This window comes from Mesocricetus auratus, unplaced genomic scaffold (assembly GCF_017639785.1).
Source record: "Mesocricetus auratus isolate SY011 unplaced genomic scaffold, BCM_Maur_2.0 contig_6779_pilon_obj, whole genome shotgun sequence".
In the NCBI taxonomy this organism is placed as follows: domain Eukaryota; kingdom Metazoa; phylum Chordata; class Mammalia; order Rodentia; family Cricetidae; genus Mesocricetus; species Mesocricetus auratus.
Window position 1 is genome coordinate 10,940 of NW_024431335.1, and position 23,639 is coordinate 34,578.

At 40.8% G+C, this 23,639-nt stretch overlaps 1 long non-coding RNA gene across 4 annotated transcripts; it reads left to right on the forward strand.

Moving 5' to 3' along the window:
• Nucleotides 1-1,463: 1,463 nt before the first annotated feature.
• Nucleotides 1,464-22,658, forward strand: LOC121138200. 4 transcript variants are annotated; one of them, XR_005875364.1, is made up of 5 exons: nt 1,464-1,767; nt 5,459-5,608; nt 8,660-8,795; nt 9,978-10,109; nt 10,504-11,584. It is a non-coding gene; the product is annotated as an uncharacterized LOC121138200 (long non-coding RNA). The 4 variants fall into 4 exon arrangements; XR_005875366.1 differs by lacking the exons at nt 9,978-10,109; nt 10,504-11,584 and adding an exon at nt 22,398-22,658 and having other exon boundaries at nt 1,467-1,767; XR_005875365.1 differs by lacking the exon at nt 9,978-10,109 and having other exon boundaries at nt 1,467-1,767.
• The last annotated feature ends 981 nt before the right edge of the window (nt 22,659-23,639 follow it).

Below are 23,639 nucleotides of genomic sequence, written 5' to 3' on the forward strand. Positions count from 1 at the left end.
AAATACTGACACCCATGCATACAAAGCTTCACTTCAGTAAACAAATACACATCTGTGTGTCTGAAGGAAGTAACAACTCAGGAAGAGATCATGGTTGGTAAGGACTAGGAGGGAGGTTGCTGATCCTACAGCTTGTTTATTTATGAGATCAAGGAAATCTTTGGTGCTAAATGAAATACACCAGTGGGCCATGTGTTTAAGGGAAGAGGATGGCCTTGGGGACAGATGGCTTAACAAATGCAGACAGGATATTTTTTTTCTCATGAGCTAAAGACAAATTTAACAGTATTTATAATAAACAGCAGTCACAAAGGCAAATTGAACTTTATTATGATGGCTAAGGTATCAATTTAGTATCTATAACCTAATATCTAAAGGATTATTATATACTTCCTTACATCCTAATTTCCTCAACTGATCTTTAGTAACAACGAGAATCAAAGTAAAGAAAAAAATTAGACCTTACATTCTTCTTTTATTAAATGCAGACAAAAATCTTAGCACAAATTCTTCTAAATAACACACTACCTGCTTATATTCTAATTTCAAACAAATAATAACTGCCTTCACATAAATATATATCAGATACAACACTACTGGAAGACTGTCTACACCTAAAAGGTAATTGTTTGTTTGTGTGCAACTCAAAGCTGGGCAGGCCTCCAGCTGTTCCAAACTGAGCAAAAGAAAGCAGCAGTTTAATAAAATATCAACTACTTGGCACCGGGAGCATCGCCCCAGGACCTTCTCTGCACAGTTTATACAGACAGAAAATGCACAGGTCTGGGGCAGCCGCTGGGGACAGATCAACCCCACCTGTCCAATACAAGGCATGCCACCAGGACAGCCTGGGAGAGTGTGCAGTGGCCAGGCAGGTCAACGTTCCACCCGACAGCACTACAAAGGCTGCAGGGAATGGAACAGGGCAAGGCTAGTTACACAGGGCTACAGGATGGTGGTGAGGTTCTGAGACCTGGCTAGGGATCTTCCCCGGGGTACTGCGTCAGGCCCCGCCCACAAACAAGCCCCGCCCTTACATCGACAGAAGCAAACCCCTGCCCTGCGGCAAGACCTGCCCTGCAACAGCACCAGTCCCCCCACCCAAGAGCGAGTCTCCAAAATTCTGTCCAACTGCCAAACCCCATCCCTGTATGGCCTCTGAGAAACCCCGCCCTACCCGATATAAAACCAAGCGCCGCCTCCCGGGAGAACTTGATGCACCACATCAGATGGCAATCCCCATTTATCTGGTCAAGCATCAAGCCCGTCCCTTGTTGCAAATCCCACACGATAGGACCTAACATCGAACCAAGCCAGGGCTTCTCCCACCCACTTAGCTGTCAGTCCGTCCCTCCAAATGAGCTCAGCCCAGCTCTCGACACTCGAGGCTCCACCCTCGGGGCGGGGCTTATTTCACACACACTGCGGCTGCGTGGTTACCAGGTCTCTGCCCAGCCCAGGAGCTCTGCACATGCGTACTTATGTGTGGGCAGGTAACTGGAAAAGAAGGTTGGGAGTGAAGGAACTCTGGCCTCAGAGGCTCTGAAACCTGGGTTTCAGTGCGCTGCCAGCTGCCTCGTCTGCTTCTCAGAGAGTCAGTGCTATCTCACTGAGCCAGCAGGAGGAGAAAATCGCCACGTATTCCCAACCCAGAGGAAGAGGATCGCGACTCGCGTTTCCCTTGTGGGACAGGATAAAGTCCACCCAGGGACACTTCAGTGAAGTGCAGCTCAGCTTTTCATAACCGTGAGACTCCCCTGCATCCTGGTTAGTATTAGATTTAGAAACGCTGGGGCGCCGTGCACGGTGGCACACACCTGTAGTCCCAGCTACTTGGGATGCTGAGACAGGTGGATCGCTTGAGTCCAGGAGTTCTGGGCTGGACTGTACCAAGGCTTTGCGGTTATTCTTACAGTCTGTATTTTCAAGTCAGCTGTTTGCCCTCAAGCACAGTACTTGCCTTCTGTCCTTTAGATGGGAGAATCGCCAGGAATCTATAGGTTCTGTCTGGAAGGCTGTGTAAAGCTGGGCCATTTCCTTTTCTCCTTTTCATTCTCTTCTTCCCTGCCTTTCTCTTTCTTCCTATCCGTTTCTATTTCCCACCCCCTATTGGATTATTCTCAAAACCATTACGTTTAAGTGAACAAACGATTCCAATTACTTTGGTAAACTCACAGAAAATATTATTTGAAGTAACTCTGTTTCAAAACAGTAAAAATGCTTTTCATATTTCCATTTCTATAGACGTGTGAGAATTTATCCCCACATTATTGACTTGCAATTTTTTTGTTTTTCCATTTTCAGGAATTTTCACATTTCGTCAGTTTCAGATTTTGATAAATTTCATGGGACTACAAAGTACAATTAGCACAAATTCATCTCATGTGTAAGGTTACTAATCTCCACGAACTTCATGTTTGCTTCAACTTCACCAACCTGCTATTTCTTCCTAATTACTCATCTTTGACTCCCTATTCTTAGAGAATTCACATTAGAAGTCTTTAAATGTTAAATTCTCCTCTGCATCTTTCAGTTGTTCTCCTCCTAGCCTCTTAGCACTTCTGTGGCACAGAACTGTATCAAGGACCAGAGTGTCATGTGTGAATTACAACACTCAGAAATGACTATCACCAGAAGTTCCCCATCTTTAGAGTGACTGACTTCTCTAACTGCTCCAAAGTCAGCAGAGGCAGATGCAGGTGGTCCAAGGGCATGGTACATCCTGTATCCTGAAATCTTCCAGCTCCTTTGCCCCGGACACTGTGAAGGGGAATCTTGGATGCCACCTTCACACCCAGTTAAGAACCCTGGGCCTGTCTGGGACTTTTTCTTGGTTCACAATTGATACAGGAGGGCCTGCCCACTGTGGGTGGTACTGTCATCCCTAGGCAGCAGTGCCTGGGTTGGGCAAGGAAAGTAGCTGAGCTTCAGCCAGGGAGCAAGCCAGTAAGCAGTGTTCCTCCCTGGTTTCTGTTTCAAGCTCTGCCCTTGAACTGCTTCCTTGGCTTCCCTGGATGGTGAACCACAAGCTGTTGTATAAAGTAAGCCTTTTCTTCCCCATGTTGGTTCTAGTTAGGGTTTTATCACAGCAATAGAAAGCAATTTCAAGGTGTGTATTTGCTCCAAGCTTTTATTCAGTGCACTTAAGTTCTGTCTCCTTCCTAATACTTCCTTAATTGGTTATTCGATTACAATTTTCTTTATATCAGTTTCACACTGTATTTGTTATCATTGAAACATTTATTACATATATTAAGAGAAACTATTCTCAATGCAAAATAATTCTATTTCCAAACTTTTCCTTCATGAGATGACTTGTACACAGGAGTATTATTCTATGACAGTTTTGTGGTATCAAACTTGGGGAAGATTTCTGTGAAGAGGATGTGCTTGTTATCTGGGAAAATAATGATGCATGAGGGTGGAAGCTGTGCAGGTTGGCTAGTAGCTTGTTAACCAACACGGGGCATTGCATAGCTGTGACACAAGCACATAGTGTGCCTAGTGTCCTGGTTGACACAATTGTTTCTTCCTGAAACCTTTTATGAGCTTCTTCCTCATAGAGACTTTGGTGGTACGAACTCTCACTACTCAATCTTAAGCAATGTTCTTACCAACTAGTCGATAGGCTTCTGGTATACAAGTAGTGCTCATGGGCATTAAAGCAGACTGTTCCCTGAAGCTGTCTCTGGAGAGCTTCATCTGCAGGCCCTTTACTGACCCACAGGCATTACAGTCTGTGGTGAGAGTGCCCAAGAAATGAATGCAATGATACTTTTTAGGGAAGGAAGGCTGTAGATGATATTCTATTGCAGCGATTGCAAGGACACTCTAGTTTTATTATTCAATGACTATATGTCATATGTCCACCAGAGGCAGATATCATGTCTCATATTCCAGTTTTCTTTATGTGAATCTGAGGAATGAGAATATAGGAAATGCTCATGAGTTGTTTTTTTATTATAATTTCAAAGGTTTTTTTCAGACATGTTTTGTGCATGGCACTGTATGAATGTGTTGTCTATTGAGCATCATAGATAAATTTTCTCAGGACTCTATCTGTAAACAGATGCTAGCTGATAAAAGAAGTATTTACATTCATGCTCTATCACTGACTCTCTATGCACCAACACATACCCTGAACTCAGAAAAAACAATGGTGTCACATGTTTGACTTCACTAAACTCTGCTTCCCCCTCTAAAGCTGAGTGTCTTGGCTTTAATGACTTGCATGCAGTAGATAAAATGCTTTAGTATGTTCCATGGCCAGCCTTTTCCTGGAACCTCCCTGCTGGAATGAAGTGTGGGTTCACTCAGGACACCTGGGCAAGTGGTCATCATTCCTCACAGTTCAACTCTCACATTTCACTGTGTCCTAGGGACAGAGTACAAGAACAGCCAGAGTCAGGCTTTCATAGCCCTTCTCAGGGAGACAGAAAACTATTGGTGAGCTGGACGCAGAGAATGGGATAATTCCATTTTCCTGTGTATTCTTGTTAAGCTAATTATTCTAGAGATTGACAACAAATAAAATAAGTTTTGCAGCATTTTAATGTGTTTGTTAGAACCAACTTGTAATATATTATAGATTTATTTTAATCAAATATTTTATAATAATATTTCAGAGACATCCTAGTTATAATGTTATAAAAGGAGTTGGGGAAGAATTGATTTGAAAAGTAAAAATTGAATTGTGCTCATTAGTATTAAATTAGCTTATTGTCTGCAATTATTTTAAAAATATTTTATAGGACAGATTATTATTTTGACATAGATAAGTATAAGCAGGACGAAGTAAACATATTTAAAGTATCTATAAAGTGAGCAAAGTAGAATACAGATATATCGTGAGGTGTCAGCATGGCTGTTGGTTTGACATTTGACCCAGTTTACTTGGAAAGGGGAGCCACAATAACTGTTCATGAAGAAAAAAGGTACTTTCCTCCTGTCTCATCAATGAACTAAGTAAAGAATTCTTGCCAACAGAAATAAGACAAAGCCATTTGTAGCAAACACTGCACACGATTATTTTGCAACATGGCACTCTGTTTTTTTCTATCCTGATATAAAGTATTTTGTTGACAAACTGACCATAAATATAGTGCAGTGAAAAAAGTAGCTGATGTGTTTGAGTAGTGAAGGTTCCAGGAGCCACTGTGACTAGAGCCTCCTCCATGAGCCTGTCGCTTGTGTGTTATTGCAGGGAAAAGGAAATCTATCACATGATTACTCTTTGTTTGTGGAAGGAATTTTCAGTTTACTGAGGCTTTAGTCTTACACGAGCAGTACAAAGACATTGCAGAGACCTTTTCAGATGCCATGAGTGACTTCCCACTGTCAACTCAGTATTTTGGGCTGAAGATGTCACACAGAATGAGTCAATCTTACACACGATTTTGAAAGGAAATCCACATTTCCCTCACATTAGCTTTTACACAATGCCCCTTTCCTTTTACAGATGAAAGTGTGAATTCAGCCTTCACGATCACAAACTGTGTGCTTGAGTTTACCTCATCAGTGGAAACTGCAGAAGTGAGCACTTCAGAGAGTGGAGGATGAGCCTCTCCATGGGAAAGCCACTTTGTAATGACACTGGTTCCCCTGCAAGGTGAGGATGCAAGGTCCTCTCTGATAGTTCTTAGGACCACACCCAGAATTCTCCATGACACGTTGTCCTCATGTCATTGCCCATGCTGTGAACATACTTCTCAGAACACTGAGAGTGATATTTTAAACCACTCTAATGTGTGCTGGGGCAGCATGATTCTCCTCCCTGATTCTCAGGTTGTTCTGGATTTGTAGTGCACAAAGAGGACATTGTAGGCTTCCCAGATTTCATGAGTATGTGGTCAGTACTTTAAATAACATTCAATGGCCATTATGAAAACTAAATATGTGTGCTTACGTTTAAGTGTATGTGATGTGTATGTCAATGTAGGAGCATGTATCTGTCTATATAAGTGTGTATTCATGTGTGTGTGATGTGTATGTTAATGTGTTCTTAGTATGTGCTTTTGTGTGTCTGTATGAGTGTATGTGATCATTTGTTTTTTTTTCAGTTTAAATTTAGGTAAGAAACAAGGTTGCTTCACAAGTCAGTTCCAGGTCCCTCTCCCTTTCCCTCCCCTCCTCCCGTGCCCACCCCCAAACCCCCCACTATCCCCTCATTTCCCCAGGGAGGGTGAGGCCCTCCATGAGGGTGTCCATAGTCTGTCATTTCATATAGGGCAGGGCCTAGACCCTTCCCCAAGAGTTCAGGGTGAGAGTGCACCTCACATTGTTGGATGGGAGTCCAAAGTCCTTATGTATACTCGGGATGGGTACTGATATGCTGCCCAAGGATCAATAGATTACCTAGGCCTCCTCACTGACACTCACATTCAGGGGGTCTTGATCAGTCCCATGCTGGATTCCCAGGCTGATGCCTGGGATTCAAGAGTTAACCTTTGTCAGGTCAGCTGTTTCTGGGGGTTAAACCAGCCCAGTCTTAATCCCTTTGGTCATCAGTCTTCCCTCTCTGTTACTGGCTTTCTTGAGTTCAGCTCAGTACTTAACCGAGGGAGTCTGCCTCTTCTTCGATCAGCCACTAAATGAAGTTTCTGTTTCCCAGACTCTTTGGCCATGGGATTGTAGGCTGGCACTCCCCAGATCTATGTCTAAAGTCCATATATGAGAGAGTACATGCCATGTTTCTCTTTTTGTGACTGGGTTACCTCACTCAGGATGGTTTCTTCTAGTGTCATCCATTTGCCTGCGAATCTCTGGATTCCATTTTTTTTTCTGCTGAATAGTACTCCATTGTGTAAATGTACCACATTTTCTCTATCCACTCTTCGGTTGAGGGACATCTAGGTTGCTTCCAAGTTCTGGCTATTACAAATAATGCTGCTATGAACATAGTGGAACAGACATCTTTGTTGTATGAATGGGCATCTTTTGTATATATGCCTAAGAGTGGAGTTGCTGGGTCTTGTGGTAGGTGTATTCCCATTTTTCTGAGGAATCTCCATACTGATTTCCAAAGTGGCTGAACAAGTTGACACTCCCACCAGCAATGGAGGAGTGTCCCTCTTTCACCACATCCTCTCCAGCATAAATTGTCATTGGTGTTTTTGATTTTAGCCATTCTGACTGGAGTGAGATGGTATCTCAGAGTTGTTTTGATTTGCATTTCCCGGATGGCTAAGGATGTTGAGCACTTTCTCAAGTGCCTCTCAGCCATTTTAGACTCCTCTATTGAAAACTCTCTATTTAGTTCTGCAGCCCACTTTTTAATTGGGTCCTTTGATGTTTTGGAGACTTGCTTCTTGAGTTCTTTATAAATTTTGGAGATCAACCCTCTGTCAGATGTGGCATTAGTGAATATTTTTTCCCATTCTGTGGGCTGCCTTTTTATCTTGCTGACTGTATCCTTTGCCTTACAGAAGCTTCTCAGTTTCAGGAGGTCCCATTTATTAATTGTTGATCTCACTGTCTGTGCAAGTGGTGTTATGTTCAGGAAGCTGTCTCCTGTACCAATTCGTTCAAAGTTACCACCCACTTTCTCTTCTAAGAGGTTCAGTGTGGCTGGATTTATGTTGAGGTCTTTGATCCATTTGGACTTAAGTTTTGTGCATGGCTCTATCTGCATGGGTCTATCCACATTCTTGTACATGCCAGCCTCCAGTTATGCCAGCACCATTTGTTACATTTGTTAATGATGCTTTCTTTATTCCATTGTATATTTTTAGTTTCTTTGTCAAAGGTCAGATGTTCATATGTGTGTGGGTTAATATCCGGGTTTTCAATTCAATTCCATTGGTCTACCTGTCTATTTTTGTGCAAATACCAAGCTGATTCGCAATTGATACAGGAGGGCCTGCCCACTGTGGGTGGTACTGTCATCCCTAGGCAGCAGTGCATAGGTTCTGCAAGTCATGTGTTCTTGGATGTGCTTTTGTGTGTCTGTATGAGTGTATGTGATCATGTGTATGAATGCAAATGTACACATCTTCCTGCCCGTGCATACATGTTTGTGTGTCCATGTTTGTGGATATGTGCACATAACCATATGTGCATCACTTTGTGTGTTTGTGAGAATGTGCTTGCTGTGTTTATATGTCTAGACTTATATATCATTCGATATATACGTATATGTGTGTGTTTGCACATGTATGTGTGTTCCTCTTGACTGAAATACCACTAAAACTACAATGAGTTTCTGACTTTTCTAGAATAATCTTGCACTCACAGTCTTGTCTTGGGTGATTCACTTTTTATTTCCTGGAGGATTTTTATTGTATTGGGTGTACATTCTTCATAGACAAGAATATTTGAGTTTTGTGTGTTCTTTCCCTTATCTATATATTACAGTACTTTTTTTCCTGGGTTTCTATTTCAGCTCTAACAGAACAGGAAGGAGTGGTCAGGGAGGATGTTCTTTCCTTGCTCACAATGAAGCATGCCATTGATCACAGGTGTTTATAAATCAAATTCTCCTTTCAAGGAAGCTATGAGTTTCACTTGGAGTGCGTGTTGAGCTCCATCAAGTACCTTCTGGATCAGTTCATAAGATCTTCAGTCCTTTTTCTGCTTCCTTAAGGCCGTGGTGCAGCCTTTTCCCCTCACATGGCCTTGTGTTGCAGGAGTAACTGCTTATGTTTTCTCTTTCCTCTTCCAGAACCCAGAGCATCCTTCAGATCCTCACTGTGAGAACCATCCAGGAGTGTTGAGCTTGATGGGATGAGATCAGCAATACAGCAGCAATTTCAGAACAGCCTCCTGTGGTTTTCTGGTCCAGGTTGCTTCGACTCCAGGTAAGCAGATTGGTGTGATTGGTGTTGTATCTCTATGTCTCTGTATCCAAAAGTAATTCACTCTATGAGCACAGGATTTATCCTGTCTTAGAGAAAGCCCTTCACAGGATTTTCTGGATACTAATGTAAAACTAATTTAAGCTTCACACAACTTGTAATTGAAGCAAGTATCCCCCTCTAAGGTCCTATACACTATTTTGCCATAGTGGGACTACAAGTGCCTTCATATCATGGGTTCTTTAGGAGAACACATTGTTGCCAGAAATAAAATAGGAGATACACCTTTCACATGGAAACATGAAAATTATTGGGTGTAAAAACATACTTATGGCTGATATTGAAAACATAAAATTCATTAAATACATTTTATGGTAAATATATAAATTCAAAACAAACTTATAAAAACCAGATACTTCCACAGAACAAAATCCATTTCATTTCTTTCCTTCTTTTCTATTGAGTTTTAAATTTAAATAAAAATAATCTTATTTTACATACCAATCCCAGTTCCCTCTTCTTCCCAACTTCCCATTCCTCACAGCATCTCTCCATCCATTCCTTAGAAGGGGGCAGGCCTCACATAGGGATTCATCAAAGTCTGTCACGTCATTTTATGCAGGACCTTGGCCCTCTGCCATGTATCTAGACTGAGAGAGTATTCTACCACAGGGAATGGGCTCCAAAAAGCCTGTTCGTGCACTAGGGATAAATACTGGTTCCACTGCAAGAGGCTGCCCAAGACTCCAAATGACACCCACCTTCAGGGGACCTACTTCAGTCTTATGCAGTTTCCCCAGCTATTAGCCTGGGGTCTGTGAACTCTCAGTTGCTCAGAGCTGCTGTTTCAGTAGATTTCCCCCTCATGGTCTTGACCTGTTTGCTCATCCTGCCTCCCTCTCTACAACTAGATTTCAGGAGTTCAGCTCAGTGCTTAGCTGTGAATCACTGCTCTTGCTTCTATCAGTTACTGGATGATGGCTCTATGATGACATTTAAGGTAGTCATCAATGTCATTACAGGGGAAGGGCATTTAAGGTAGCCTCTCCACTATTGCTTAATTTCTTATTTGGGGTCATCCTTGTGGAATTCTGGGAGTTTCCCTAATGCCAGTTTTCTCATTATCAGGAAGGGCAAGTTGGGGAAAGAACAGATGCCTTTCACTTTCATTTTTATCATGCACAGATGCTTTATAGTAAAATGTGTCACTGAAGAGAAGGGGACTACTGATCTGAATGGAAAAGAGCAATGGATTGAAACATCAGTTCCACAGAATCCATGCAGCCTGATAAGGAACACGAGAGGGAGCTCTGTCAGGTGGATCTCAGGGTCCCCAGTGGTTCGTGCATCGCAGTGACTTGTGGGAAGGACCGTGTAAGGCCCCTGTCAGAGTCAGGTTCAAGGTTTCCAGCACGTAGGTCTTTATCAGGCCCTATGTGTGAAGGTGGTGCACTGAGCAAAGGTTTTGTTGTCACTGGTAGAATTCTTAGTCTCAGGTTTTCACTCTGCACTGGACTCAATTCCTGTGTAGTCCCTTCTCTCCATGCCTGGACTAAGATGCATAGCTTTGTCCTCCGCAATTGGGAAGGACTATGCTGAATCTAATCCCACAGAGCCTGTGGAATCTGGTGTCCTTTCTTACTGCTACAGTGCCAATTGCTGTCTTTAGCATCTCCACTCTCATTGGCTTGTCCCTGTTGACATTTTCCAGCTGTGGCTGCTCTCTCTACACCCTGGGCCCAGGTATAAGAGGAAGTGTTGAGAGTCTGTCCTCCAGAAGGTAGCCTTCCTGCTTATCCATTGTTGTCTCATGGATTGATAGTTACAGAAGACCAGGTAATTAACTTTATCATAACATATCATTGCACATTCACACACGTCTCTCAGTGGATATAAAACTTACTCTGTGTGTACATACGAGTTCACAGTAATGTGCATATGAGTGCATGTGAGGAGCTCAGAGGACAAGCATCAGGAGACTGTTCTCTCCTTTACCAATATGGGATGTGTGGATGAAGCCTGGAATGGACATACTGCTATCAAAAATGCTGTTGACGTGAGTCATTGAGGGTCTGTTAAGTTGTGTGAATAGTTACACTCTGAAATTTTAGTTCTGGAGCACAAAGCATTACCAAGCTTTGCTCCCTCAAAGGTGATTCTGAATCAACAGGTTTCAGTCTATGGAGCAATCCATCCCACACATGTGGTGGCTAATGTTGCAATTAATTAGAAGCTGCATTATATAGTCTGTTTCAGTGAGTGATGCCCTGCACTGTGTCACACTCTGTAAAGATAGACCACAGCACTGGATGTGGCTCTAACTGAAATGACTTGTCCCACACTAAGCTCTATACACAACTCATCCTTAGCTTCCTGACTCTGCATCCTCACTACCTCTACCTCATCTCTTCCTCAAACATGTAGAAAGTTCTAAGTTTATCCTTCTGTCCTACTGGTCAGGCTCAAAGTCTGCACTTGGACTTTTCTTAGAAGGAAACAACCCAGGACGCTGAAGTTATCCTTTGACTTAATAGATGGAGGGAGTTCTATCACATGCCCCACTAAATACTTCACTATATCTACTGCATAGATACCCATGTTAGGATTTGAAATTGAAAGCAGTATCTGATTACTCTGTAAACCAGGTTTCAACCATGCAATCCATTTTGCAACATAATGTAATTCAGTAAATGAGAATTAAGATTTGTAGACATAAAATGGCTTGGTGGAACAGTAGAAGTTAACACCTAAGAAAAAGTTTAGATCAACTATGATTTAAACCTAGGCACAGATTTATTAAATATGTATGTTTTGGAATATAAGATTATTATGACTGAATGTAAACTTAGTAATTACTAAAGAAGCAGACCTGAAACTGATTATGTCCATGATATGTTAATTAGGCAAACACCAACCTAAATTTTTTTCTTTTTATTGATTCATTTATTTTTAATTTTTTTTCAATCACTGATATGTTTTAGCTTTAATGATAATTCAATTAAGATAAATATTCAGCCAAAGTGTCCCATAGCTGCAACATCATATTTAAGTAGATGTAACATACTTATACCCATCTTACAATGAAAATACTGCAGGGTTAGTTAAGCTTAGGATTTTTTTTTTAGTTTTTTTTATTCTTTTTTTTTAAAATTTAGATAAGAAACAAGGTTGCTTCACAAGTCAGTTCCAGGTCCCTCTCCCTTTCCCTCCCCTCCTCCCGTGCCCTCTCCCCATCCCCCCCCCGTTATCCCCTCGTTCCCCCAGGGAGGGTGAGGCCCTCCATGGGGGTGTCCATGGTCTGTCATTTCATATAGGGCAGGGCCTAGACCCTTCCCCAAGAGTTCAGGGTGAGAGTGCACCTCACATTGTTCTATGGGAGTCCAAAGTCCTTATGTATACTCAGGATGGGTACTGATATGCTGCTTAAGGATCAATAGATTACCTAAGCCTCCTCACTGACACTCACATTTAAATTTAAATTAGAAAAAAGGTTGCTTCACATGTCAATCGCAGGTCCCTCTCCCTTTCCCTCCCTTCCTCCCACACCCTCCCACCAACCCCTCCAATATCACCTTATTTCCCCAGGGAGGGTGAGGCCCTCGATGGGGGTGTCCATAATCTGTCATTTTATCCAGGGCAGGGCTCAGCCCTTTTATTGTCTGTATTTAGTAGGGCTACTGATTTTCTTGAGTTTATCTTGTAGCCTGCCACTTTCCTGAAGGTGTTAATAAGCTGTAAGAGTTCCCTGGAAGATTTCTTTGGGTCATTTGTGTAAACTATCATATCATCTACAAATAGTGAAAGTTTGACCTCTTCCTTTCCAATTTATATCCCCTTCATCTCCTTTTGTTGTCTTATTGCTCTAGCTAGAACGTACAGTACAATATTGAAAAGGTGTGGAGAGAGTGGACAGCCTTGCTTGTTCCTGATTTTTTCGCAGAATTGCGTTGAGTTTCTATTTAGTTTGATGTTGGCTGTTGGTTTGCTGTATATAGCTTTCATTATGGTTAGGTATGTTCCTGTTATTCCAGATCTGTCCAAGTACTTTATCATGAAGGGGTGTTGGATTTTGTCAAAGGCTTTTTTTTCTGCATCTAGTGAGAAGATCATGTGTTTTTTTGTTTTTCAGCTTGTTTATATGGTGGATTACATTGAGGGATTTTCATATGTTGAACCATCCCGGCATCTCTGGGATGAAACCTACTTGATCATGGTGAATGATTGTTTTGATGTTTTCTTGGATCCGATTTGCCAGTATTTTATTGAGTACTTTTGCGTCAATGTTCATGAGAGATATTGGTCTGAAATTCTCTTTCTAAATTTTGTCTTTTTGTGGCTTGGGGATCAAGGTTATTGAAGCCTCATAGAAAGAGTTTGGCAAAGACCCTTCTGCTTCTATTGCATGGAATACTTTGAAAACAGTTGGTATAAGTTTCTCTTTGAATTTTTGGTACAATTCTACACTGAGGACCATCTCGACCTGGGCTTTTTTTTTTTTTGGTTGGGAGACTTTTGATGACTGGCTTCTATTTCCATAGTGGTTATAGGTCTATTTAAACTGCTTATCGGTTCTTGATTTAATTTTGGCAAGTGATAGCTATCCTGAAAATTGTCCATTTCCTTGAAAGTTTTCGAATTTTGTAGAGTACAGGTTTTCAAAGTATGACCTGATGATTCTCTGAATTTCCTCAGAGTCCATTGTAATGTCCCCTTTTTCTTTTCTGATTTTGTTAATTTGCATGTTCACTCCTTGCTGTTTGGTAAGTTTGGACAGAGGATTGTCTATCTTGTTGATGTTCTCAAAGAACCAACTCTTCGTTGCATTGATTCTTTGTATTGTTTTCCTAGTTTCTACTTTATTGATTTCAGCACTCAGATTAAATATTTCCTGGCATCTCCTCCTCCTGGGGGAGTTTGCTTCTTTGTGTTCTAGAGATTTCAGCTATGCTGTAAATTCTCTTGTATGACTATTCTCCAGTTTCTATATGTGGGCACTTAGTGCTATGAATTTCCCTCGTAGCACTGTTTTCAAAGTGTCTCATAGGTTTGGGTATGTGTGGCTTAATTCTCATTGAATTCTAGGAAATCTTTAATTTCATTTTTTATTTATTCTTTGACCCAAGAATGGGGCAGTTGTGCATTATTCAATTTCCTTGTATTTGTAGGGGTTCTGCAATTTGTGTTGTTGTTGAATTCTAATTTTAATTCATGGTGTTCTGATAAGATGCATGGAGTTATTCCAACTTTTTGTACACACTGAGGTTTTATATTTTGCAAAGTCCATGGTTGATTTTTGAGAAGGTTCCATGTTGTGGTGAGAAGAAGGTGTATTCTTCTTTATGTGGATGGAATGTTCTATAGATGTCTGTTACTCCCAATTGGGTCATAACTTCTATTAGACCGTTTGCTTCTTTGTTAAGTTTCTGTCTGGTATTCTAGTCTAGTGGTGAGAGTGGGGTTTTGAAGTCTCCCACTATAAGTGTGTGGGGCTTTATATGTGACTTGAGTTTTAGCAATGTTTATTTATGAACCTGGATGCCTTTGTATTTGGGGTATAGATGTTCAGAACTGAAACTTCATCTTGGTAGATTTCTCCTGTGATGTGTATATAATGACCTCATTCATCTCTTTTGATTGATTTTATTTTAAAGTCTAATTAGTCAGATATTAGGCTTGCTAACCCCACTTGTTTCTTGGGTCCATTTCATTGGAAAATCTTTTCCCAACATTTCACTCTGAGGTAATGTCAGTCTTTGACAGTGAGGTGTGTTTCTTGTATGCAGCAGAAGGATGGGTTCTGTCTTTGAATCCATTCCGTTAGCCTGTGTCTTTTTATGGGTCCGTGAAGGCCATTAATATTGAGGGATATTAATGACCATTGACTGCTCATTCTTCTTTGATTTTGAATGGTTGGTGGTGGTGGAATTACGTGTGGAATTCCAGCCCTTTTTTCTTTTGGCTTTTGATAAAGTGGGATTATCTAATGCCTATGTTTTTCTGGTTGTAGTTAACTTCCTTGGGTTGGAGTTTCCCTTCCAGAACTTTCTGTAGGGCTGGGTTAGTAGATATGTCTTGCTTGAATCTAGTTTTGTCATGGAATATCTTGTTTTCTCCATCTATATTGATTGAGAGATTTTCTGGGTATAGTAGTCTGGTCTGGCATCCATGATCTTTTAGTGTTGATACAGTATCTATCCAGGACCTTCTGGCCTTCAGAGTTTCCATGGAAAAGTCAGGTGTAATTCTGATAGGTTTGCCTTTCTGTGTTACTTGGCCTTTTTCCGTAGCTGCTCTTAATATTCTTTCTTTATTCTGTATATTTCAGGTCTTGATTATTATGTGGCAAGGGAATTTTTTGTGGTCCACTCTATTTGGTGTTCTGTAAGCTTCTTGTACCTTCATTGGCATGTCTTTCTTTAGTTGGGAAAGTTTTCTTCTATAATTTTGTTAAATATGTTTTTTGCCCCTTTGAGGTGGTTTTCTTCACCTACTTCTATATTATTCTAACGTTTGGTCTTTCCATGGTGTCCTATATTTCCTGGATGTTTTGTGTTAGGGATTTGTTGGACTTAAGAAATTTTTTGGTTGATGAATCAGTTTCTCCTAGTGTATCTTCAACACATGAGATTATCTCTTCCATCTCTTGTATTCTGTTGGTTATGCTTGTATCTGTAGTGCCTAACAGTTTGCCCAGCTTTTCTATGGCCAGCATCCACTATGGAACCAGCATGGCTTCACCCTGTGCTGGGAGGAGGGGAGCTGGAGCTGAGGAGGGAGCACCCTCAGGCAACAAGCACAACAGCTATGCTTACCGAGTCCTAGGGTGGCTGACATCAGGAACAGGGTGATAGTCTGTGATGCGCAGCATGAGAAGATCCTTGCCTCGATGCCCTACCTATCTGCTATGAGTATTTATGTATCTATGCATGTAAAGATGTAAGATCTCTCCAAAGAGTAGTTTGCAATGCCATGTGGTGGAGTGGTGGGAAAGATGGAGGAACTGAACTCTACACGCACGGAACAGAGAGTTGGAATTGGAGATGTGGTGGTGGTGACTGACGTGCGAGCATGTTTCAGGTAGCAATGGTCAGGGAGAGCATGTCAGTGGAATAGGACCAGCAGGGTGGTGTGTAGCAGCCTGGAGCTTGTGTAGACTCCATCCACAAGTGTGCAGTCCACCTTTATGATCATCCTGCCTCAGAGCCAACGTAGGAGCTCCCAGATGGAGAACAGTTCACTCTTTTCTCTTATTGGGGCTCCTCAGAGGATGATAAAGGTCTGTGTTCCATCGCCCCCCCGGTCAATGTTCTTATCCGTTATCCATCCTACAAGAAGCAGGATAGACAGGAAGCCCCTGAAGAATGCTCATAAAATTGTGATAGGGATCTTGAAGTGTCACTCTTCACAGTTGATGGCTTCTGGCAGGGTTGGGGGTACAGAAGGAGCCGGCCTTGAGAATCTGACTATGCTCCCATGAGTATATGAGTAACAAATACAAACTTGGTATATTTTCATTCGACCTACACTTTTCTTCTTTTTTTTTTTGATTTTTTTTTGTTTTACGAGACAGGGTTTCTCTGTATTGATTTGGAGGCTGTAGGTCCAGCCTGGCCTCAAACTCAGAGAGATCCGCCTGCCTCTACCTCCCGACTCCTGGGATTAAAGGCGTGTGCCACCACCGCACGGTTATGATTTTCTTCTTATTTTCTTCGGGGGAGGTCTCAAAGATGTGATGCATCTGGAAAGATGGGAAGTGAATGAATGTGATCAGGCGTATTATATACAATTACAAGATAAACAACAAAATATTGTATTTCAAAAATAAAATAAAATAAACCAAAGCAGTTTTTCTAGCCCTTATTTATGTGTAAAAAAGAGTAAACTCGGGTGGGGCTGCCTAGGCAGTTATGGAATGATATATCTGAGAAAGGGAAGAGATGAAGCTGTTTTCAGAAGTTTGTCATCTGCAGTGCAGGGCAGTTATCCAGGTTGATGGAGAGAAAATATGTGTGAACCAAAACAAGTGCTTCTTCAGCTTGGGGTTTAGGGAACTCTGCAGAATGCACTATAGTGAGAGGTACCCCAAAAGGGGAGTTGGCTCAGCTCATGTAATGAGACATATGTTATTGCCCAGGGTCATTGAAGGACTGGAGTCTGAATGTAGGCATAATCCATGAAGTTCTCTGTAAAATATGCAGCCATGTGTGAGCAAGACCAAACTACACAAAACAGAGAAGGGACAATTTCGACAGGTCTAGGATGGGAAGAAACAGCATACTATGTTGATATGAGTCATTGTAGCATTGAGCTTTCATTTAATTTCACATGTATACTCCTCTTACCACTTGATACAAGTGTACAAAACAATTTACTTCTGGATTTTAATACATTAAATGCTTGTCAAAACAGTTTGAAAACCAAGAAACTTCCTGGTACAATTTATGGAACTTGGATGGAAGATGGCTTAGAGGTTAAGAGCACTGTCTATTCTTCTAAAGGTCCTGAGTTCAATTCCCAGAAAGTACATAGTGGCTCACAACCATTTGCAATGCGATCTAAATAATCTTAAAAAAAATTCTTGGAACTTGCGACTTTGTCCTTTTCTAGAATCTGGTATATACAGTGCATTAATTAACATTCATTAATGTTCTGTCAATTCATGAATACTTTTAATCAGCGCCTCATATTGGAATATAGACCAGTTAACTGGAAACAAGAAGAGGCTGTTTGGCAAGGATTCATGGGGAACAAATTTTTGATTCTTTGTCCATGATAGTGTGCCATTTTATTACCTTAACATTTGAGCAAAAGCACAGAAAATAGATGGTAGAGAAATGTTTAACAGATACTCAAATGTCATAAAAGAAATATATCTAAAGAATAAGACTTGAGTTGTACTATAAAAAGTCCAAGCATGATGTCTAATACATTATTAGCAACAAGGATGATCCACAGGATATCTCTAAACATGATCACCCCCACCCCATAAGAACACACTGGGGATTATGCCCATAGAGTATAAAGAAAATATGATTGATGCAGTTCTTTCCATGTTTACACACAAGAAAGCTAAGTGATACATTTTACTTTTTAGAAGAATCTGACTTTAGCATGATTTTAATGTTCTTATGACATCAATAGCCAATATTTGCTTGTGCATCAGAGAGTGTCTTTGTGCAAAGAGACTTGAGGTGGTTAAACTTGACTCAATTTTTACCTGTTGTTAAGTTCACTGAAATTGGAACCCAGAATGTATTTATTCTTCAGTGAAAATTATAACCTATTTCATAGCAACTTCATATTCATGATATTTCTCTTCATGTAGAACAAAATCGAAACAGCAAATTGGAGAAAATAACTTATTCATATCACCCATGTATATTAAAGAAAGAGAAATTTCCTAAAGTAAAATTACCAAAAAAGTAGCATTATTTACAATTTCCCACAATCTTTGTTTGTATTGAAGTTAACAATCTTTCTACTACATTATTTTATCTTAAAAACCCTCATAAATATTTAATCATTTATTTATGGTTCATATTTCACTGTATTGCTTTTAAAATTATTCCTTATAATGCTGAAGATGTTGCATCTACCCATACTTTATTTTGTCTTATTAGAGACTTTTTAAATTAGAAACAAGCTTGCTTCACAAGTCAATTCCAGCTCCCTCACACTCCCCCCTCTCCCCAACCCCCTACCCAACAACTCACCAAACCCCCAACCAGTCCCCACTCTGTTCCACAGGGAGCATGAGGCTCTCTCTCCATGAGGGATCACCAAAGTTTTTCATATCATCCATGGCTTGGCCTAGGCCCTCCCCCACATGTCTAGGCTGAGAGAACAACACTCCATGTTGAATGTGTTCCAAAAAGTACATTCGACTGCCAGGGATAAATAATTATCTACTTCCCGAGGCCCCATACATTTTTTGATACATTCATTTTTTCTGTGTCAGCAGAGACACTGGGACTTATGGAATGAGGTTCCTATCAAAAGGCCTGCTTCTTAAAAAGGTACTACAAATAAGCAAAGAAACAAAAATCTGAGGAAGAAAAGAAATGACTCACACACATTTGCTCCTCTGCATGTTCCTTTACTTCTCTTTTTGTCCTCAAATATTTTCAGTTTATATATCCCTAAACCAGTTATCTCCCAGACCTGGAGGAATCCAGGCCTGGAATTCTTTTGCACTATAAAACACAGGTAAGAATTTTCACATAAGGGGAGTTAAGAGAGTCCATGGATGTCCTATGAACTCCTTAAGGGTAAGAATGTTAGTTAAGCGATTGAATCATCATGGAATTCTAGAAAAGGGAAGACTCGTATGCTACAGTACATTTTAAGTGATTAAACGATAAGGTTATATTAAGTAAAAAATCACTCATAAGGCAAATTTATTGTGTTTTTTGACTTGAGGCTGCTTGTCTCCCAGCCTAGTAAAACAACAGGCTAATGTGAGCAAGTAGCTTGTGATCTGCTTGTCTCACTTTTGCTATGGATTCCTGATTAGAGAGTCTTTTGGCATCAATTGCTTAGGGCTATAAATCAAGTTTAATTTATACAACAAAGAGAACCAGGTGACTCCCAGAGCTCGGTGGCAGCATGGGTCTCCAGGAATGTTTATTTTTCCCTGAGGATGAGGGAAGGGGTTGATTACCATTTCTTCTCAGGGGAATGAGTATATTCTGAGGTAGAATATAAACTGGAATGAGAAGTTTGAGAATCTTTTAGTGCAGGGATAGTTTAGGTTATTTTTCTCTATCTGCCAGTGAGGGAAATCCAGGGCATGCTTGTTTGTTCTATCCATCTAGGTAGCTATGAATCAATTACTTTGGGTGTATGCTAATTCCATGTCCTTGGATATCTTGGAATGTCTTAGATGGAATGCTTTTGCCTAGGACATACTTACACTGACCAAATGCCTGTCATTAAAGATAACTGCAGGAAGTCAGATCTCTGCAATTGAAATTGAGAGGGAAACCAGGACCTGATAGTGGGAAATGGGGCTCACACAAAGCTAAGGATTAATGATTTGTAACCACACCTCTTTATTGGAAAGAAACATTATAGTCATATTTTGGAAATGTGGGCACAGTTTTCTAGAATTCCTGCTGATTGGTGGGTGTTAAGGGAAGCTTTTTCTTTTGAGAGAAGCCTTTCTGCCAGCCTGGTTCTAGAGCTGCATCAGTCCCAAATAAACACACAGGAGGCTATACTCATTATGAAGCTGTTGTTCTTGCTTGTCTCTTACTGGCTAGCTCTGCTTTAAGTAATTACCCCATAATTGTTAATCTAAGTATGTCTCTTACCGGAGAATAGTTCCGGGCTCCTACCCCATGGCGTTACATGTTGACTCTCTTGTGTTTCTCCTTCCCAGAATCCTCCTGGACTCCTAGCCCCACCTATCTAGATTCCTATTGGCCAGCAGTATTTTATTGACAAATACACAGGACTTCCCCAACAGGTGGGGTATTTGAGGGACCCATAGAAACTTAGATTGATGGCCAAGTTTCACTAGGGTATTCTGTGAGGCTGTATCATATCAGGCAGCAGTCTAGAAGCTATTCTCGTCTTTGAACTCAGAGGAAATGTCAACAAAGGCACTCTGAAAAGCTGAATCATATGGACCATCTATTCCCATTTGAGATATTTTAACTTTTATTTAAAGTTTAAGCAGCATGAAAATAGACTGTGAAAATGAAGCTATAAACAGTCTGGATGGAGAGATGAACTTGAAAGGCAACAGAGTGATATGTGGATGTGTATGTGGCTGACAGATAAGCATAGAGGAAAGTTCAGAGGAAACACATGAAAAGCACAAAGTAAGACAGCAGAACAGAGCACTGTGAAGGTCTGAGAGTGAGACGCTGTCCAAGCCGTAAAGCAGACTCTTCTCCACCAACCAACAGAACAACCCTGTGCCAGGTCAAGACAGAGCACTGAGCTTGAGCCCTGGTGTCCAGGTGTCCACTACACCTGGCTGTGCAAGCAGATCAAGAGGGATCTCTTTCCACATTTGGCTGTACTATTTTTGAGAAAATCAACAAGATAGACAAAGCTTTATCCAAACTCACCAAACAGCAGAATGTGAACATGCAAATTTAAAAACTTAGAAATCAAAGGGGGGGCATAACAATGTACACAGAGGAAATACAGAGAATCATCCAGTCATACTTTGAAAACCTGTACTCCAAAAAATTCGAAAAATTAAAGGAAATGGACAACTCTCTGGATTGATATCACCTGTCAAAATTAAAGGAAGAACAGAAAACCAATTTAAATAGATGTATAGCCCCTAAGGAAGTAGAAACAGTCCTCAAAATTCCCAACCCCCGCAAAAAAAATTCAAGGTCCCGATGGCCTCTGTGCAGAATGCTACCAGAAAGTGAAAAATCAGCTTATACAAATTGTCCTCAAATTATTCCATGCAATAGAAACAGAAGGGTCTTTGCCAAATTACTTTTTCTGAGGCTTCTATAACCTTGATACCCAAGCCGTACAAAGTTACAACTAAGAAAGAGAACTTCAGACCAGTATCTCTCATGAACATTGATGCAAATTTACTCAAAAAATACTGGCAAATGGGATCCAAGAACACATCAGAAATCTCATCCACCATGATTTCATCTCACGCATGCATGGAAGGTTCAACTTACAAAAAATCAATCAATGTAATTCACCATTTACACCAGTTAAGAAACAAAAATCACATTATCATCTCACCAGATCCTGAAAAAGCATTTGATAAAATCCAACAAACCTTCATGATAAAGGTCTTGGAGAGATTGGGGATAACAGAAACAAACCTAAAAATAATAAAAGCTGTATACACAGCTCTTACCTAATGACCTAATGACCAATTTAGAGATGGTGCCTTATTTCCCACACTTCTTCATCTACCTCACCTGAAATCCCTGAACCTCTATGCCCAACATGCAGAGTCGAGAAGCTGATGTCAGTCAGGGCATCGTTTACAATCAGTGTCTTCTCTAAAAGTATTTTAAAAATCTCTTTTTAGGATGAATTTTGAATGTTTTCTTTACATGGTATATCCTGTAAAAAGTGAGTTTCATTATGATAGTTATTTTTCTCTTTGTAAAAATGCCTGTTCGTGTTTATGGGTGTGTGTGTGTGTGTGTGTGCGTGTGTGTGTATGTGTGTGTGTGTGTGTGTGTGTGTGTAGGTGTGGGTGTGTGATATTGTTAATCAGGCATACAGGATTACAGACCAGATTTTAGTGATGGGGTCTATCTGTGCATTAAAGGCCATGGCTTCTACCTACTACATTTCCTCAACACCTTAACCCTCTGTTGGTTTTTATGACCAACAACATCATCTCCAAACATTTCTAAATGGATCATTGAGGGTAAAAGTCATCCATATCTGAAAACCAGTGACTTGTTCTTTTTCCCAATCAGGAAAACTCTGTCATTCACCACGACAGTCACATAAATATACTTATGTATTAAATAAGGCTATGATGTAGATGTGGACTGGTATGTGAAGTATTAGAATCTGGGGCATTTGTTTGAACAGTAGGTAGTCTTCCATAGATTACCTAAAGATGCTATTGCTAATCTATGACATGTATCTCACATGTAGCTTGAGTACTTATGACATCTCCAGGGAGACTTGTCGTGTGATTGCTACTTGCCTGAACAAATGCAAGGTGAAACATCTATCCTTGGTTGAAAATCCCCTGAGAAAAAGGAGTGATGCTTCTGTGCCAAATCCTGAAGCATCTGAGCTGTGTCCTGGAAACGCTCAAGTGATCTGGTCTGAGGGAGCATGCCCTGGAGACATTACAGAACCCTGCTTATGGGTGCAACTATCATAAACCTGGTCAAATGGCACTGAGGACTGGAGACCATGAGATGTGCCTCTAGTCCATGCCTCACTACAGTAAGTGGAGCAAATGTAAACAGAAATACCATGATAACAGCTTCAGAAAATAAAATGGTAGCTCTTAAATTCCTTTAATATAATTTTATCATAATGGATATGTTTATTATGGGGAAAGATGATGCCCTTGAAAAGACACTGGCTACTAGGCCAAAGGAGAAAATTAATAAGAAAAAAGTATTCCTTTCTTAGACAGGCCTTCCTACAGCTAACCTAAGTCACTTGGTGCTGTCTCCTGCCCTGATGTTGAAGTTGATTCCTCATGGTAGCATTCTGCCAGACAATTGTCTTACAGAAGCCATAGCAGATAACCTGGATAATGTGCTCAAAGTTACCTGGGTTCATGGAAGAGAAAAATATACAGACACAAAATTAATTGTGTCATCTGTGATCATGTATTCATGCAGTAGTATGGACATGTGCAGCTTACAGACATGAACATGTATATAAAATGTAAGAGCTTTGAACGTTGACCATCATGGACACATCTGTTTGCTACTGATCCAGTGCATGCTTCCCTTCCTGGCTCATCTCTTTCCTGGTCAAGTACCAACGGCTTAGGATTGTGATACTGTGCCTAGGTAGCTTCTTATAAGAGGAAGTGTGAAAAGCCAGGAACATGGAGGGGAGCAATAGTTATCCAGGCAGCCAGTGGTTAGGACATGCTAACGGCCTTGGATGCACGTCTGATCGTTGTTCTGAGTGGCACTAGTTCCCCTGGGGTAACACACACTCATCCTGACATCTATTCTAGCTTAGAGACTGAGTTGGCCGAGTCACACTCGGGGCCTCGATTGCTGTTGTGTACTCTGAGTCAATTCTCTGGAAGTTGTCTTGGGACTCTGTTTGACAGGTATCCCTGATTCAGCTTCCAGTACCCGAACCTCTACACTGTCATCCATCGCAATTTCGTGTCTCCCATCCCACTTACCCTTCAATGTT